The sequence below is a fragment of the Cupressus sempervirens genome, chromosome 1 (assembly GCF_028749045.1).
Source record: "Cupressus sempervirens isolate cs-2001-9-10 chromosome 1, ASM2874904v1, whole genome shotgun sequence".
In the NCBI taxonomy this organism is placed as follows: domain Eukaryota; kingdom Viridiplantae; phylum Streptophyta; class Pinopsida; order Cupressales; family Cupressaceae; genus Cupressus; species Cupressus sempervirens.
In genome coordinates this window covers 692,111,245-692,131,700 of record NC_143118.1, presented here as the reverse complement: position 1 = coordinate 692,131,700, position 20,456 = coordinate 692,111,245, and positions in this window count along the sequence as shown.

The window sequence follows — 20,456 nt, the reverse complement described above, 5'->3', positions numbered from 1 at the left end:
AATCCAAGGATGCTTGGGATGCCCTCAAAAGCCTGTATGGTAAAGTGTTTGAGGAGGATGTTTGCAAAATTGAAGATGAGCTTATCTTTCTAGATCCCAAGACATTTGATTCTATACATGATTTCATCATTAAGGTGAATGAATTAAGAACAAAGCTTGATGATAGTAGTAATCCTATTAAAGATGATAGGTTAATCTATCTCATTCATAACAAGCTGGCATCTGACTACTCCACATCTATTTCTTCTTATAACACCACAAAGACTACATTAGGGGCTGCCTATCAGAAAGTCACTTTTGGTCATTATGCTCAATTGTTGCAGGATTAAGAAAAGGAGTTGCAATCAATGAGTATTCTCAATTTGTACAAGTCCAAGGCATTGGTGGCCAATAATGATGGTTTTCAAAATTCAAATAAAGGAAAGGACAAGAAGAAGTGGAAAAATAACACACAAGAGGATATAGAAAAGACAACACCACCATCAAATCAATAAGGCAAGTCTTCCTCAAATTCAAAGAAGGGGAACACTAATAAGAAGAAGAAAAAGTGTGCCTATTGCAAGAAGTTGGGTCATGATGAACATGAGTGTTATCATAAAAAGATTGATGAGTTGATGACTATCATGAAGAAGTACAATGTTGCACTACCTAATGCTTATAAGGAGAAAGGATCTTCATCTTCAGATTCAAAGGGCAAAGGGAAAGCACTTATGGAAAATTCAAGTTCTTCAACGGAATGGATTCTTGACTCATGTGCCTCATATCATATGGGTTCTTCAAAAGGAGACTTTTCTTCATTGATGTAGTCTAAGGTACCACACATCTTTGTAGGAGATAATACAAAAAATGGAAGTTGAAGGGAAAGGACATGTGGATATGGAAAATGGAGAGTTCAAACAAGTTCTCTATGTTCCTAACATAAGCTCTAATCTCCTCTCAATTTACCAAATCACTCACTACGAAAATGGTAATAAAGTTGAGTTCCTTCCTGATTCTATACAGGTATACAATCTTAAAGATGATTCATTGATTACAGTGGGGAAAGTTAATCATGTCACAAGGTTGTATTTTTTCTCCCACTTTGTGCCTAAGTCTCCTTCACATGCCTTGTTGACTCAATCTCATTCACAAAGTACATTATGGCATGAGCAGTATGGACATCTTGCCTTCCACTATCTTCATCAACTTTTCTCAAACAACATGGTCAAAGGTCTACCTACAATCAACTTTTCCAAAGGTGAATGTTCAACATTTTCAATGGATATGCATCTAGAGGAGAAGTTTGCTAAAGGGAAGTCTTTCAAGAGCACCAATTGTTCTTTAGTTGGTTCACATGGTACTAGCAGGTCCTTTTGTAGTGACATCAGTCAACCAGGGTTGCTATATTCTCTCTTTCATTTATGTCTTTTCATGCTACACATGAGTCTACTTTCTTGACCATAAGAATGAAGTCTTGGATAAGTTTCTAGCCTTCAAGATTCATGTTGAACAACAATCACAAAAAACCATCAAAGTTCTTTAGATGGACAATGAAAGAAGATATGTGAACACAAGACTTAAAGACTTTTGCAAACTTGAGGGTATTGATCTTCGATATTTACCAGCATTCAGTCCGTACAAGAAAATTTTTGTAGGACCGAGGATAAAAAGTCTTAAGTCAATGGCAAGTTTCATGATAGAAGCCAAGTCTCTTGATCCTACACTTGAAGTCAAAGCTATAAGTAGTGGCAATCACATACTTAATAGGTCTCCTCATAATGCCTTAGATGGCAAGACTCCTTTTGAGGCATTCTATGGTAGAAAACTAGTTATGAAACACTTCAAAGTATTTGGTTGTCCAACATGGGTAAACATATCTTCCAAGGGATGTAAGGCACCACTACAAAGGCCTTGTACTTTCATTAGATATGAAGATGGTGTTAAGGCATATAGACTTATGGATCCTTGTTGCTTGGTCATAAAATGTTTCAATTTTTGAACCTGTTAATTCCCTGGTTATGTGTGAAATATTTTCCATTTTAATCATTGGAATCGTCATTTTATCTCTGAGTTTTTGTGAATTTCTGAATGTTCATATCTCTGGCTCATTCCTAACTCTGCCTAGCACTTGAAATTTTAAAAATTTGACTTCTAGGCCACAAGTTATCACAAGTTAATGGAGAGACCCAAATTACGTGTTTTCAAGTTTATCATTAACCATTAACCTCTCAAACAGGTTAATGATAAATTTTAAATTACGTATTTTAGAAGAGGTTAATTAACCTCTCCAAAAACATGTATCCATTAACCTCTTAAATAGGTTAATGATAGCTTTTAAATTACATATTTTGGAGGAGGTTAATTAAGCTCTCCAAAAACATGTATCCATTAACCTCTCAAACAGGTTAATGATAACTTTCAAATTACGTATTTTGGAGGAGGTTAATTAACCTCTCCAAAAATGCATATTCAATAACCTCTTTGAGATGATTATTAACCTCTTTGAAATTTCTCCATGAGAAATTGGATTTGCCTAATGCCGATGCTTGCCATACTGAAGTCATTCTCAAACTGCAGTTTTTCTTGTTTGCTAGCTACATGCACAGTGGGAAATAATTCAAATTTTGTAAGCATGTGGAGCTGCAGTGTCTATGAAGGTCAATATGCTAATGCTCATGTTGTCATCGCTCCAGCTTGATGATATGTAGTATACCATCCAACATCACACTAGCAGTACAAATTGTGATGCATGATGGAGAGATAGTTCAAATTGGAAGCTACAATAATCTTCTATAGAGCAGTATGATGCCAAGAAGCTTCACACCCACTTCATCAAAACTGGGAAGCTCTCCAATGTCTTTCTCACAACTAAATCGGTTTAGATGTATGGGAAGTCTGGAAATATTGGAGATGCATGATACAGATTTGATGAAATGTCTCAGCATAACCCATGTATACAGAGATCAATGGTAGATGAAAAGATCATAGATAGAGCATGATAACTGCTTGACATGCTAGTGAATCAACACAACCATAGGAAAAGTGCATGTACTATTTGACCAAGTTCTTCATCTTCAAGCCACGAGTAGAGGATATTAACATAATCAAGGAACACAATTTGATTTATACGCTCCACATCATTCAAATCATGGTGGGCATAATGATAATGAAACCCATGAACCAACTCATGAAGGTCTGCATGGGGAAGTTAGTTAAAAAAATTGCCTTTATCATTTCATATGACGTCACATCTACAGTGCCTTCATTTCTCTAACAAGAGCTTATTTAGTGGATACCCTCGTGAAAAGAGTTCGCTAAAATGAGCCTCAATCAAAGTGCTCATGATTTACTTCTTGCATACACGTAGATGAAGATGGACTGTCTTGATATTAAGTATGTTGAGGAAAGAGACTCATGGAATTATTGATAGATTGATAAAGTCAAGAAATTCATTGGAAGGGTTCAAATTCTTTGAAGGCTAACATCAAACCCAAATCTTACCTCTAGCATGAGCACATGATCTATTTGACAGAAAGTGTATGACTTATCTCCAACTCACAGGAAAGAAATATTTGAAATATGACCCAAAACTTAGTGTTGGATATATGAAACAACGATATAATCTTCAATGTTCCTACTGGAGAAGCTTTGAGTCTTGGGGGAGACATAAAAACATCCCACAAACACCTTTTGATTCACAACATAATTACATTGATGCATGGAAAATGGTTGAGCATGGAATCATTTGACACAATGTTTCAAAGCAATGATGGAATTTATAATAATGAGATGTGAGACCAAAGACTGAGATATAACTATCAGACCAGGCCTTCAAGCTATCACATGTAATGGTTGAAGGTTGTGTACAGAATAGAGTGTTCAACGTGTCTTAAGCTTATCTCAATAAATTGCAAATAGTGAGCATGGATGCTAAACTAACACCTTGGTTGTAATCGTACCTTGGTTATAGCCATTGGCATCAAGTTCATCCTTTCATTCTATTTGTAAAGCTAAAGGAGGAGCCATCATCTAGAAGAGTGGTGGATATATGATCAAAGTTTAGATGAAGAAATTCTTTGATGCAGTCCAAGTTCTAATTATTCATCAAAGTTAAGACTACAAAGTGTTATGCTTGAAAATAGTGATTTTTATCACTTTTGGCCATATGCTAAGGATTTTATCATTCTTGGTTACTTTTGTTGAGGTTAATTAACCTCACCCAACTCACATATTCTGGAGGTGGTTATTAACCATTAAGAGGTATTTATTAACCTCTATGTCTATATAAGGACACCTATTGGCTTTGTAAAGGGACTTTGTTGGTTTTAAAAAGTAAGGGAACATTATGCTGAAATTTTGATTGAGGGATAAATTTTGGAAAGTATGTACACTTTTTATCTTTGAAATTGAAAAATCTGTATTGCTTTGTTGGTGCAAGGAAATGAAATGAGATGTTCTTTGGGTTTCTTATTTTAAAATCAAAATTTTTATATGCAGTAGTAGAAATTCTCATGATACTATGCAAGTGTTTATGAATGATAATGAATGTACTTGGTAATACTGGTTGCCTTCAAGCATAGTTCTTGATTGCTTTTGTTATCAATCTTGTTTATCGAAGAAGGTTGTGAGGGTGTGTGATACATTCGTCCTAAACAACTTTCTCCTGATCCTTAAAGTTTTAGATTCTTTATTTGAAAATCCTTTTCAAAAATCATATCATACGAGGGAGTTGCCCCTTTAAACGTAGAGGAAGGCCGCATACCAAGGGCCTATCCAACTGTTGTGAATGGTTTGCCACACATTTTGTTGGGAAAATTCTACTGTGACAAATTTGGTTACCAACAGATTTTTGGTGACTCTACTAGGGAGACTGAATGAGAAAGACTGATAGTCACCTGTAATGAAGCACAATGGTGCCACTACATGAGAACATTTTTCCTGTTCTCAAACCAAACCTTGGCTTCCAAGACACCCAGGAGGATATCATGTCAGACTTGAACACTCTATCCTGGAGGTGTAGATGAAGTGCTCAACAATATCATCAGGTAAACCAAGTTCTTGAAGAAGAAGAAGAGTTCGGGCAAATCTTACAAAGAGCTCCTATTGGTCATAACGTTGTAGTCATTGAAAGAATAGTAGTCATTCCAAGAAGAAATAGGTAAAATATTGGTCACATCCAAAACCAAGTGAACAATAATCAATAACATGGTTGATAAAAGGTACCTTCCCTGGAATGAAGGTTGGCGACTCTATTTTAAAGATTGATTATTGGCGACTCTATTTGAAGGTGGCAATTCAGAATCATGGTTTGGTACAAGGGAAAAGTTGAAAGTGATAGTGATAGTGATAGTGATGATGAATACTTTTCATATCCCAAGAAATAGATTCCTAATGAGCCTCTGCAAGTTGAATTCTTGAAGAATTTCTATGGTAGTAGGAGGCTAGACCCTAAAATGGTTCATCCCCACTTACTTCAAGTTTTTCAAAAGATCGAAGAAGAAGATGGAATTGACTATGGTTTTCTTTTTCATGATCAAGAATCCTTCTTGGAAAATGATTTAGCATATAAAGATAAAGAAGGCCTTGCTGAAAAATGTGCTTCATCTAAATCAGCAATGAGGAATACTAAAAATGTCTCTTATGCACCTGTATCCCAGAAATATCAGATTTTCATTGATCCTAAGCAAGCTAGCTTCTTGAAGAGTTTCTATGGTGGACAGAAACTAGATTTAGGAGGGATTCATCCATCTTTTCTTCGGACTTTGCAAAAGATAGATGAAGAAGATGGTAAGGACAATAAATTTTTCTCGCACAAACCAAAATCATTTTCAGAAGTAAGTTCCATATGCAAGCATAAGGAAGAACTTGATAATAAAAGTGATTCTTGTCAATTGAAGATGGATAGTGGTGGTCAAAAAGGTGTCTGCATGCTTGCACCTATTTCTCATCAAAGTCATACTTCCATTGATCCCAATCAGGTTGAATTTTTAAAAAGCTTCTGTGGCAATGCACGCCTAGATCCTAACAAAGTACATCTTTCTTTACTTCAAATGCTGCGAGAACTTGAGAAAGAAGACCCACACAAGAATTATTTTCTTTATAATAGAACGTCTCCTGATCCAAATGTTAGAAAGGATTCATCTAGTTCTTCATGCATGAAAGAAGATGAGGATTCTACATCTAATCAAGGAGATGGTCGAGACATGGTATCTATAGAATAAGAATGGTCTGGTAATGTATCAAGGAATCATTGTGAAAATTTCCAAACCCAAAAAAAACTATTCAATCATCTCAATTGTAATATAAAAGAAAAAGAAATATCACAATCTCAAGAAACTATGCAACATATGATTGAAGATGAGGAAAATGTGGATCAAGGTGAATTTCATAATACTTTTATTCCTACTTGGTGCCTTGATGCTTCAAATGATGACTTCCTATGTGGAGAAGATCTTCCCATTCATCCTTCCATGATCATTCACGATGAGGAATCTATTGATCATGTCAATACTTCAGATGTTCTGGCACAATATGAAATCACTACCATTGATGGAGATAAAAGCACCAATGAACTTCTACAAATATATGCTTTCCCTAAGGAAATGGAGATCTTTTCATTTGGTGATATTGATGAACTTATGATTGAAAGATCATTTGATGAAAAAGATAAAAATCAACTTCTAGGAGAAGAAGATGAACCATATAAATTTGATTCTTTGTCATGCATACCAACTTTCACATTTCATGAAAGATGTCTTGGAGAAGAAATGATGATTCAAAAGGGGATAGATATCATTGAACATATTGAAAATGAAAGCTATATGGATATGAAGATAAGTTTCTCTATTCCAATGGAAGTGAAATTAAATTCTTATGGATCATTCAAAGTTCAAGGAAATCCTCTTTTTGAGTCTTTTCATCAAATAGGAAACTCTATGCCAAAGAACTTCTATGAGAATAATAACCATAATGAAGAAACTAATGAGTTAGCAGAGGATCTCATGGAGGAATCTAGTGAAGAAAACTCTTATGATGTATTTACTCCAAGATTGTGCTCAAAATCTTTGGATTGTAAATTTCTCTATGAAGGAAATGTTTACTTAAATCCTCTATTCATAGATAAAGGCATTTTTGTTGATGATCCTCAAGTTGGTATTCGAAGACAAGGTTTGATGGCTATAACTCCACAAGTTGCTTCACGTCATAGATTATATGAAGGCAATACAATACAAGGTTTGATATCGTTGAGTCTTAATCACTAGAAAGATCTTCAGAAGGAGAATTTTGATATTAATGGAAGGGAAATTGAAGTGATGACCAACCATGTTGACCATGATATCAATATAACTTCGTAGTACCTAAGACTTCAATATAATCTTTTGGAAGATAAGGAAGAAGAAATGGATCATGAGAAAATTCAATATAACATGGATGTGCATCCTAGTTGGAATAATTTTATAGAAGATTCAACCATGATCATGCCAATGGAAAAGAAAGAGCATCTAGTGTCAGAAATGATTTCAGGACTCCATGATGATCGATCACTAGAAATTCAACTAGAGGGCTTGCCAAGTAGAGGAGAAGATTAGAGATGCATTCTAAAACCTAAGAATATTATACTCCAACTCTTTGAAAATGAAGTTATCAATGCCATGCCACAAGAGCTAGAGTCAATTTTGAAGTTTGAGATTTTTGATGAAGCCTGGTTATTTGGATATGTTCTTTCATCCAAAGATGTGGGGTGTGCTATGAATTTCAGAGTTAGAATTCAAATAGCACACTTATATTTGAACCCATGGAAGCCTAAGAATTGTCACATGTTGGTACGCCATGGTATTTATTTTTCCCACCCAGTGAATGGATTTGCATGATTATACCTTGAGTCACTGGAGGTAGGGAAACCTATCTTGTATATTGTCTGGTTAGGAGTTTTTGTTGTGCCTAGTTTTTCTTTCTACTGTCCCATTTTTGGTGTTTGTTACCTCTTTGTAAATTGGTTCCTCAGATGACTCTATTTTACAGCCCAATGGATAATGCACTATTTTATTCTAGATTCGAGCTTCATCCTTGTCAGTCTTTGTCCCCAGTTAGAGCTAGCTATTGCTCGATCATAAAATGTTTCAATTTTTGAACCTGTTAATCCCTTGGTTATGTGTGAAATATTTTACATTTTAATCATTGGAATGGTCATTTTATCTCCAAGTTTTTGTGAATTTCTGAATCTTCATATCTCTGAGTCGTTCCTAACTCCACCTAGCACTTGAAATTTGCAAAATTTGACTTCTAGGCTGCAAGTTATCGCAGGTTAATGGAGAGACCCAAATTACATGTTTTCAAGTTTATCATTAAACATTAACCTCTCAAACAGGTTAATGATAAGTTTTAAATTATGTATTTTGGAGGAGGTTAATTAACCTCTCCAAAAACATGTATCCATTAACCTCTCAAATAGGTTAATGATAACTTTTAAATTATGTATTTTGGAGGAGGTTAATTAACCTCTCAAATAGGTTAATGATAACTTTCAAATTATGTATTTTGGAGGAGGTTAATTAACCTCTCCAAAAATGCATATTCATTAACCTCTTTGAGATGATTATTAACCTCTTTGAAATTTCTTCATGAGAAATTAGATATGCCTGATGCCGATGCTTGCCATACTGAAATAATTCTCAACCTACAGTTTTTCTTGTTTGCTAGCTACATGCACAGTGGTAAATAATTAAATTTTTTTAAGCATGTGGAGCTGCAGTGTCTATGAAGGTCAATATGCTAATGCTCATGCTGTCATCGCTCTAGCTTGATGATATGCAGTATACCATCCAACGTCACACTAGCAGTACAAATCGTGATGCATGATGGAGAGATAGTTAAGGTTGGAAGCTACAATAATCTTCTATAGAGCAGTATGATGCCAAGAAGCTTCACACCCACTTCATCAAAACTGGGAAGCTCTCCAACTTCTTTCTCACAACTAAATAGGTTTAGATGTATGGGAAGTCTAGAAATATTGGAGATGCATTATACAGATTTGATGAAATGTCTCAGCAAAATGTAGTGACATGGAATATTATGATTGGAGTATAGCTCTACATGGGAATAGTGCTCTCATAGTTCATTTGTAGCATCCATTTGGTGTTTATGACATAAAGGAAGGGAATTAAATTTGTTAAGCAAGGCACTACATGTGAATTGTTTAGAAGGCCACTATGGAAGATTTTGCAAAACAAACTTGATTTCAGACAACTTGATCTTGATTGCAATCTAATTGATAGAAAGGAGCCGGTGGAATATTCAACCAACTTCCCACCATTTTTTAGTTGTAACATTCAAAATGGTAGCAGTATAACTGTTTGACCGAATGCCTCTTGGGTATACCATAGTCAAATATAGTGAATAATATATCTCGCAATTCTACAAGTCTAATGTGCAACAACAAAAAGGGTGGGCTTCTTTATGAGAAGAATGTTTATCTGTTTTGTAATATAGAGGGCCATTATTGTGAACAAAGTGGAAGATTGATCCAAATTCTTGTAGTTGTGGTAATTGTTTCGCTATTTCCTCCATTTGATAAGGTTGGGGTTGGATCCATTACAAAGGGTGAAGATGTGGTACCTATGATCAAGAAGGAGGGAGTTATGCAAACACATGATGAAGAAATGAAAAAGTTTTTCAAGCAATCATCAATTCACTGCATTCTTTCACCTCGATATGGAAGCAGTAAGCCGAGTTGGGTCAAACAACGGGTTGTTGGTAGCTTATATACTTGTCATCAAAAATGTGTGATCATAAATTTGCAAGGTCCTAGGAATAACATAAAGCTTACTACCTTTATTGGTGGGCTTGATCTTTGTGATGGACGATTATGACACTCCAGAGCATCGCTTATTTCATGATCTTCAAACTCCCATATTTAATGAAGATTATCACAATCCTACTTTTCCAACAATTGTTGATGCCAATCGACCAAGGTAGCCATGATATGGCAAGTATGAACATCTGAGGAAGTTGAAAGCAATCAAAAAAAGACTTCAGCTTGTGAAGGGTGATATTCTTGATTATGAGAGCTTCACTAAAGTTATTTAGAGGATGTGATGGTGTGTTTCACATGGCCTACCTTCTCATAGATGATGTGAAGCGGCTAGTGATGACATCAACTATCCGATGTAGAGGCTGGTCATCAATTATGCATTATTGTGTTGAAGAGCATGTATGAATGTACCAAAGGTGCAAGATCTATTTGACAAAACTTCTAGGTCAAATAAGCTTTCCTTTCACTACAATTTCCCCAACCCATGCATACAGAGATCAATGGTAGATGCAAATATCATAGATAGAGCATGATAACTACTTGACATGATAGTGAATCAACACACCCATAGGAAAATTGCATGCACTATTTGACCAAGTTATTCATCTTCAAGCCATGCGTAGACAAGATTAACATAATAAAGGAACACAATTTGATTTATACACTCCACATCATTCAAATTGTGGTGGGCATAGTGATAATGAAACCCGTGAACCAACTCATGAAGGTCTGCATGTGGAAGTTGGCTAAAAAAATTGCCTTTATCATTTCATATGATGTCACATCTACAGTTCCTTCATTGCTCTAACAAGAGCTTATTTAGTGGATTCCCTCATGAAAAGAGTTCGCTAAAATGAGCCTCAATCAAAGTGCTCATGATTTACTTTCTGCATACACGTAGATGAAGATGGACTATCTTGATATTGAGTATGTTGAGGAAAGAGACTCATGGAATCATTGATAGATAGATAAAGTTAAGACATTCATTGGAAGGGTTCAAATTCTTTGAAGGCTAACATCAAACCTAAATCTTACCTCTAGCATGAGCACATGATCTATTTAACAGAAAGTGTATGACTTATCTCCAACTCACAGGAAAGAAATATTTGAAATATGACCCAAAAATTAGTGTTGGATATATGAAACAATGATATAATCTTTAATGTGCCTACTGGAGAAGCTTTGAGTCTTGGGGGAGACATAAAAACATCCCAAAAACACCTCCTGATTCACAACATAATTACATTGATGCATGGAAAATGGTTGAGCGTGGAATCATTTGACACAATGTTTCGAAGCAACGATGGAATTTATAATAATGAGATGTGATACCAAAGATTGAGACAGAACTATCAGACCAGACCTTCAAGCTATCACATGTAATGGTTGAGGGTTGTGTATAGAACAGAGTGTTCAACGTGTCTTAAGCTTATCTCAATAAATTGCAAATAGTGAGCATGGATGCTAAACTGCCACCTTGGTTGTAGTCGTACCTTGGCTATAGCCATTGGCATCAAGTTCATCCTTTGATTCTATTTGTAAAGCTAAAGGAGGAGCCATCATCTAGAAGAGTGGTGGATATATGATCAAAGTTTAGATAAAGAAATTCTTTGACATAGTCCAAGTTCTAATTATTCATCAAAGTTAAGACTACAAAGTGTTATGCTTGAAAATAGTGATTTTTATCACTTTTGGCCATATGCTAAGGATTTTATCATTCTTGGTTACTTTTTTTGAGGTTAATTAACCTCACCCAAATCACATATTCTAGAGGTGGTTATTAACCACAAAGAGGTAGTTATTAACCTCTATGTCAATATAAGGACACCTATTGGCTTTGTAAAGGGACTTTTTTGTTTTTGAAAAGTATGGGAACACTATTCTAAAATTTTCATTGAGGGATAAATTTTGGAAAGTATGTACACTTTTTATCTCTGAAATTGAAAAATCTCTATTGCTTTCTTGGTGCAAGGAACTGAAATGAGATGTGCTTTGGGTTTCTTATTTTAAAATAAAAATTGTTATATGCAGTAGTAGACATTCTCATGGTGCTATGCGAGTGTTTATGAATGATCATGAATGTACTTGGTAATACTAATTGCCTTCAAGCGTAGTTCTTGATCACCTTTGTTATCAATCTTGTTTATTGAAGAAGGTTGTGAGGGCATGTGGTGCATTCGTCCTAAACAACTTTCTCCTAATCCTTAAAGTTTTAGATTCTTTATTTGAAAATCCTTTTCAAAAATCATATTATACGAGTGAGCTGAACCTCTAAATGCAGAGGAAAGCCACATACCAAGGGCCTATGCAACTATTGTGAACAATTTGCCACACACTCCATTGGCCAAATTCTACAGTGACAAATTTGTTTACCAAAAATCCTGAGACACATTATATTTTTATAGAGAGGAATATTCACTTTGAGGAAAGTTCACTTGGCTTATCCTCTAATCTTCTCTGTACTCCATACATTGTGGAAACTGATAGTGACACCAGCGATAGTGATTCAATAGATTCAGATATGTGGTATCCTATTGACAAATATGGGGAGTGGTCATGACATCAACACATTCCACATGCATATATAGCCATAGTGATAGGTCCACCATAGTAGGGTACACCTTGTCTTCCAACTCCAACATCAGTGAATGACTTCTTGATAGATATTTTAGGTTTGTTAGTGGAGTCACACATAGTAGATTTGGGAGACATCTTTGATGAAGAAGATCCTTCTTTAGTTGTTGCAAGGGCTCACTCTAACCCACATGTCCATTATCTACATGATCGATCTTCACAGGTTGATATGATTGTGGATCCTTATGTAAAATAGTTGCAAGAGCTCTCTTTATCATTCAAGGAGATAGTTGGTTCTTTGGGATAGGTTCTACATCCATTATTGCTAGATCTGACATTGTTCTTTTCTGCAGTATTTGAAGGGGTGATAGTCAGTATCGACATAGGGACAATTGAGTAGGTTTCAAATGCATCATTGATCATCAAGATTCTTTCTACACAAAGGGGAAGTATCTCATATGTTCCTATGAAATTGTTTCTTCCAAAGGGGAGGAACATTATTCATTAGTTATGGATCAGCTTCTACATTGGAGCAACTATCATTGATCAACATTCTACATTTGGGGAGGGGGGGGGGGGGCACTACCTTGTCTCCTTTCTTCTTCTCTCTTTTGGGGGGGACCTTTTCCTCTTTTGGGATTTTGTTCTTCTCATACTTCTCTATTGTATATACTTGATGTACGTTGTAATGGGCGAGGTCTTGATTACTCCATCCAACAATGCATCTTTTTTTTCATCTCTCTTTTTGGGGGAGGGTTTTTCACATGAGGTTTTCCCTCTTTCTCTACTTTATGAGAGATTGCATTGCATTATGTAAATGGGTACCTAACATTGCCTAGTAGCTAGGACCCATCTTGCATTTCATCCTAGCTTTCGTAAGCTTAAGGGGGGCTATTGGTGTAAATAAATATTTACTTATTACACTTTGCTTAAGTTTACTTAGGTTAATGTATTATTTTATTGTTTCTTAGGTGGGACACTTAGGATTTTTCATACTCTTATGAGTTTCCATGTTGACAACATTGGAGTAAGAAACTTTAATTTAGCACATGGTGTCTACAACATTGGAGTTTGCACAATTAACTGAGTTTTCATGTAGACAACATAGTTATTAGTACTCTTAATTAAGCACATGGTGTGTGTACAACATTATTTTTTGTGCTACACCTTTGTAGGGTTATCTCTCTCATCATCACACTTGCTCCTGTACTCAATGGAGGATAACCTACACTTGGTGGACATGTGCCTGGTTGTATGACTTATCATGTTGCTAACTCCTAGGCATTCTAGAAGCATCATAGAGGCCTTTATATACATGCACTCCTAGTGTAATTTCACAATGAATTGAATTGAATATCATTATTGTAATCATAATTTTTTGGTCTACTGTTGTGCTTGTGCTTGAGTTCATTGATCTTCAATGATTTTTTCATAAGGAAAATTCTTACAAAAGGAAACCTAGCATGCAACCTCATGCTCCTTGCACACTCCATTATAGTCTTGTTCATGCATTCAGCCACACCATTTTCTTGTGGAGTCCTTGGAATAGTTTTCCATCTACGAATGCAATTAGTGGAGCAATAAACTTCAAATTCATGATTGCAATACTCACAACCATTATTAGATCTGAGACATTTTAATGTCTTACCAATTTTATTTTTAACCAAGCATTGTCATTTCTTAAAAGTATGAAATACATCAGATTTTTGTCTAAGGAAATAAACCCATACTTTTCTAGTTGCATCATCAATAAATGTAACATAATAATGACAGCCACTAAGGGAAGATACTTGAGCTGGTCCCCATACATCTGTATGCACAAGCTCTAATTTTTGCTTTTTATTTTCCTTTCCAGTCTTCACAAAAATCACTCTCTTTTGTTTTCCAACTTTCACAAAAATCCATATTAACACATTTTAGACCCAGTAAACCTTTCTTTCAATGAAGTACTTTCATAACTTTCTTACTTATGTGCCCAAGTTTGTTGTGCCACAACACTGTATTAGAATCTGCAACAACTATTTGTTCTCCCTACTCAACTGCAACAACTATTTGTGAACATTCATTTTTTTCTGAAACAATTAAAGTAGAAGGAACAATATGACCTGTACAAAGAATAAAGTTCCTTCTTTCACATCTTTTGCTACTACAAGGGATCCTTTTGAAACCTTCTAATTTTTATCATTAAAAGTAACTATACAACCCTCATCATCAAGTTTCCCTGCTGAAATTAAATTGCTACTCAGCCTTGGAACATGTCTTACCTCATGTAGTAGCCAATGATTCCCATCCCACAACTTAATCTTAACTTTTCTGTTACCAAAAATCTAATAGAGTTCATTATCCTCCAAATAAACAAGTCCAAAATACCCTTGGACATAATCAATGAAATAACCTCTATGAGTTGTAGAATGAAATGAAGCACTAGAATCTAAAATCCATGAAACATCAACACTTTCTAAAGATAGAAGCAAAGCATTCTCTTTGGATTTTTTACTTTTCACATTTGCCTCCTTCTCTCCATCTAGTTTATCTCCTTCATTTTTCTTTCGAGTCCAACAATCTTACTTTTTATGCCCTAGTTTACCACAATACCAGCAATCATTTGGTCCTTTCGATTGAGACCTCTTCCCCTTTGACTTTCCTCTTGATTTCCTATAATTTTTAGAATTAATTCCTCTCTTAGTCGTTCTGGCTTGAGTTTGTGCATTCAAAGCACTTCTTGATGTAGATCCACCTGAGGTTTTCCTACAAGTTTTCTCACTCAAAATAACACCAGTCACATCATCATAATTTAGGGTGTTAGATCCAGAAACAAAATTACTCATAGTCATTACCAACCCATTCCAACTTTCAGGCAAATAATACAAAATCAAGAGAGCCCTAATTTCTTCATCAAAATTAATACCCATAGAAGATAACTAACTAGTAATAGTATTAAACTCATTTAAATGATCTGCAATAGATCCATCTTTTGTTATTTTCATATTAAATAAATGCTTCATGAGAAATACCTTGTTTGAAGCATAGGGATTTTCATACAATTTCTTTAGGGTTTCTGTCAACTCTTCTATCATCTTCACTTTTGTAATATTAAATGCCACTAATGGTGCTAGGCATAATCAAATACTTCCAATTGCCTTTTTGTCTAAAAGATCCTAGTCATCATTTGTCATAGATCCCTAATTCTTGGTTTTTTCTTCCAACGGCTTCCATAAATTCTTCTAATAAAGATAGTCCTCCATTTGCATCTTTCATAACTAAAAGTTCTACCCATTAAACTTATCAACCCTTAGATTACCCTCGTCTACCAATGCTCCCACTGAACTGTGTGACTCTCACTCAACCACAAGACTTTCCTACGGAGGATAATTGAAAAACAACCTTCCTTTGATACCACTTGTTAGGATTAAAACTCAGACATAAATAAAAATTATATGAAAATATATACAATATCAAAAAATAATAGATCACACAAAAAAGAACACAAGACACCAAGATTTAATGTGGTTCACCCAAACCATGGGCTACATCCACCAAACAAAAAGTACAATATTATTATGATCTAGTAATTACAACCTAATTACAATCCCTAATTCCTTATAGCTCAATACTACCACAAGAACCAATTTTTGCATGACACCTTGTATAACAATCCCTAACCTAAGCCCTTTTATACAAGTATTTTTTTATGTTTAGGGTAAAGACTTTATGAAGTTTGTATAGTACTTCCCTGATTAGTCACCACAAACTAACAGTATCTTGGTCAACCTCCCTTCTACAGAAAAAATCTTTTCTATTGCATTAAGCTTGATTCATCTAATTGAGAGATAAAACTTCCTAACAGATTTATGTTAGCTTGAATCTTTTGAATGTTTTCCTGAAATTCATTAGTAAATATTGGCACATCACAAAGAATATTTTACAGATCTTGTACCTTCTTCACAAGTTCTTCTAAATTATGTGCTAGTTCCTACAACTCTACTCTTCTTACTACAATGACAATAGAAACTTTCACTATGAATTTATTTTCAAACTTCTTCTCACACTAGGCCATAAGTTTTTCATTTGCCTCAATATCCTCAGTATTAACATTTTAAAAAATTTGCACTAGTTGAAAGATAACGAGGGCCTTTTAATCAGTGGTTTGTATATCAAAGGCATCAAAAAATGTATCTTTGATATAATGCAACGCATGTTTCTATTGTTGTCCTCTCCTCATCTCCTGTTGTCTTTTCTTTCTTGCTAATATTTCTTGTAGGATGATAGTTTGTTCGAATGTGAGATTAGATAAATCACATTTTGGAATTTCTATAACTTCATCTAGAGTGACAATATTACTTGGAGGATTGTCCTATTTCTTCTTTCATTTTCTTTTCTTTGGAGTGCTATTGCTCAACATTTCTAGAGGTAGAGTAGGTGAGAGGGTGTCAACACTCGGTCTCACTTATATTTTAGTGCTTAGAACAACAATAATAACACTCGTCACTACATTCTCTTTGTCTTTTTCTACTTTTTGTACAACCTCCTTATTTCCCTCATCCCAAGGTCCTGAGACATGTGATCCTATTTGATTGATAGTAGATGGCTCTACATTTGTTTACTTTGTTGGTTCCTTTTGTTCTTGCTTCTCCTTTACTGACTCCTTGGCTTCTAAGGTTTCCATTTGTCTATCAACAACTTTGACTTGTCTTTCTCTTTCCTTCAAATATTCCTTTATTTTTTGTAATACATGAGTGTCAGGTGTGGTGGCATGAATAGGAGATATGTTACCTTGTGGGCTTGACACACTTAAATCTTCTTCATCACTATGATCATCTTCAATGGTTATAGTGTCCACTTCTTTCACCTATTTACCTTCTTCTAAAAGTGCTATTCCACAACAATTCATTCTTCTTATAGCAAGCTTAAATTTATTTAGTAAAATCATAAATGCTCTAAGAATAGGACCAAATTAGTTTCTATGTTTCTCCAAAATGTTATCTTTTCCTTATTTATCAACTCAGCGATAATTTTGGCTAATGTGCCTTTTCTTGTTTGCTTCTCAATTTCTATTGCATGTTGCACTTGCCATCAAGTTTACTATACAAATCATTTGGAATCTTGTTTTCAAATTCTATAGGTGCTATATTATTGTTAGCCATCATTTCTAACATGGCCTCCTCTACCTCATCAATAGTTTGAGGCTTTGTAGGCATAATGACTCGATGGTGACCAGGTTCACTAGACTCAGTTATCTCTACATCTTCCTCTTCAACATCCATTTTCTTAATCAATCTTCTTCTTTTCTACTGACCTATAGTGGATGGCATTTTCCTCTTCACTAAATTTGTGCTACTTGGTTTTGTGATTTTGCCACTCCTTTCTTGATTGATGGCTCACTACTGACTACTACTACTACCCTATCCCAGTCCTTGGTCCTTGTGGTGTAGGAGGAGAGAGGGGCTTAGGTGTAACCCTCTTTGCATCCTTCCTTGCATTAGGCTTAGTTAATTTTACTATTTTGGCCTTCTTCACTAGTGGGGTGACAAGTGCTATGGCTCTTCCCTATTTCTTAGCACTCTCTTCCTCTTCCTCTACATCACTATCATTTTCTTTATCCACTCCAAGTCATTGTGTCAAAATCAAAGGTTACTTTCCTTTGGATTGTGTGCCTACCTTTCCTCCTAGGTCTTTGGGGTGAGCCCACAATAGTGGGTGCCACTTTTGTGGCACAAACAAAATTGGAAATGCTAAAAAAAATTGAATTAAGACAATTCACGTGAACTCAATGTGTTTGTTCAAACATTAAAATTATGTTCACACAAACCCTATTTCATTATATGTTTGTGTAGACATAATTTTAATGTTCATGTGAACATATAATGAAAAAACCTTGCAACTATATACATGATAATTTAAAAAAATATGTTCGCAAGAACATAGCATTTGTGTGAACATATATTATATGTTCATGCAAACACTATATTCACACGAACATATTGTTTTAAAAAAATACTATGTTATTTTTCAAGAAAAGAAGAAAACAAGGCCTTTTGAGCCTCAAAATTGGGATCAAATGACCACCTACTGTAAATCTATAAATGTCAAATTATGTTGCTAGGAGCAAGCTTTCCAGTGACTATAATTTTCATAGGTATTATATTCATTAAGACTTTCAAACATTAGTTTAACTCATTATAGGTTGATTAATGATTGAACATCAATTGATTTTGACAGTTAAGGAAAACTTGTAAATTAGGTCAATTTTTTTTTGAAAAATATCTAGGAAATAGGTTACTGAGTTAGCTTTCTATTGAAAAATGAAAACCAAATTTATGGTATATTGATTTCATGTTATGCTCATCAAAATGAAAGTATGTCTGTATTACAATTGATGTCACTTTAAAACTTCATAAACTATACAATATTCAACCAAATTGAGTCAAACCAAATGGATCCTCTAGATATTGACGTTAAAAATCTAACATAAAATGAACACCTCATTATCATTTGTAGAAAAAAAAAAGTTATGCTTGTCAAGCAGATTGCCACTCTTTAAAAATATTGATTTTTCATATATACAACTTTTTGGGGGAGAAGTAAAATTTGACTTAAATAAAAAAATAAATTTAATAAAAAATATGGTTACAAATTAGGAACAAAGTACTAGGAATCACTAGTTTATGTCATCTACAAATTATTAATAGTTTTAAAGATATAGACAGTCGAATGTGATAATTGTTTTAAAATGTTGATTTCAGTGTCAAAATTGGTCAAAATGTGGCACCCACTATTGTGGGATCACCCTTCAATCATTTTATTCCTTTCTTATCATTAGAAGAAATCTTGATGTGTATAGTTATTTTGGCTTTTTCTTCTTCATATTTTCAAAAGTGCTTGACCTTTGCATCAATTCCTTTGTTTAGCATTGTAGTAATGGCTGCACTCACATCATCAATCTCTATTTCATAGCCAAAAGGTTTAAGCCAAACTATCCTTAGCTTAACTACCTATACAAATGTGTTGTCTGTATCAACTAGAAAACATATATCATTATAATGCTTCATAACTAAGGATGTAGGAATCTTAAATCTCTTTCTAATCTTCTATTTGAATTCTTCAAAATACCCATCTAGAACATTCTCAAAAGTTTCTCCCAAATGTGTAATGTAATCACTAATATTCCTTGTTGCAAGTTTTTCTTGTTCCAATACAACACTCCCAATAGCCAGAAAATAATTCTAAGTGTCGAAGAAAATACACATAATCAATGATCCAAACTTACACATTTAATTCTTCACTTTTCTAATTGATGTTAGGTTCTTTGCTAGTTGCAACCATTGTAACTTAGCAAGATCATATTCATGATATTTCATCATAGTCTTCCATGTTTGATCTACTACCATACATGGCACACTGTTTAGTTGGATTGATTGATAAAACTTATGAGAGATCACTCTCACTACAAACATGATCAGTAGATTAGTGATGGTAGAAATAGATATGCTACGTCCATTCCACTCAGCTTTGGTATTAGTCTTGACAACTTATTTTCTTTGACAGTGCATTATCTTATTCTTATCAAATATTGGATAGCCAATAACGAAATGAACTATCTTCTTTGTGATCTTGATTGGCCCATTCTCTAACCAAAAATTCATATAATTTCTTAGCACAACTTTAATCCATTCAATCTTGAAAATTCTTAGAAAAATTAGGGGATGAGTTAACCCTTTCCTCTCAACAATTTTAAACTCATCCTTTATATTCCTTATGAATCACACAATTTATTGTATACCACATGAATCTCATAGTCTCTAACTTTTCCAATTTTACACATATAACAAATCTATATGTCATGGATCATAATAACTTTAGGTGCTATCAATGATAACACACCCCTTGAATCTCCTTTCATGGCAATTTTGGCACAACACAAATATTTTGGTAGATGAAAAGTGTCACCCTTCACCAATTAAAAATTTCTTACCTCTTCTTGAATCTTCTCAGATAATGTGATGAAGATGCCATATTTCTTGTTAGGGTTTCTGAAACTTTCCTTTTTGAACAACTTGAAACAATTGGAAATCAACACTCAATCACTCTTCCA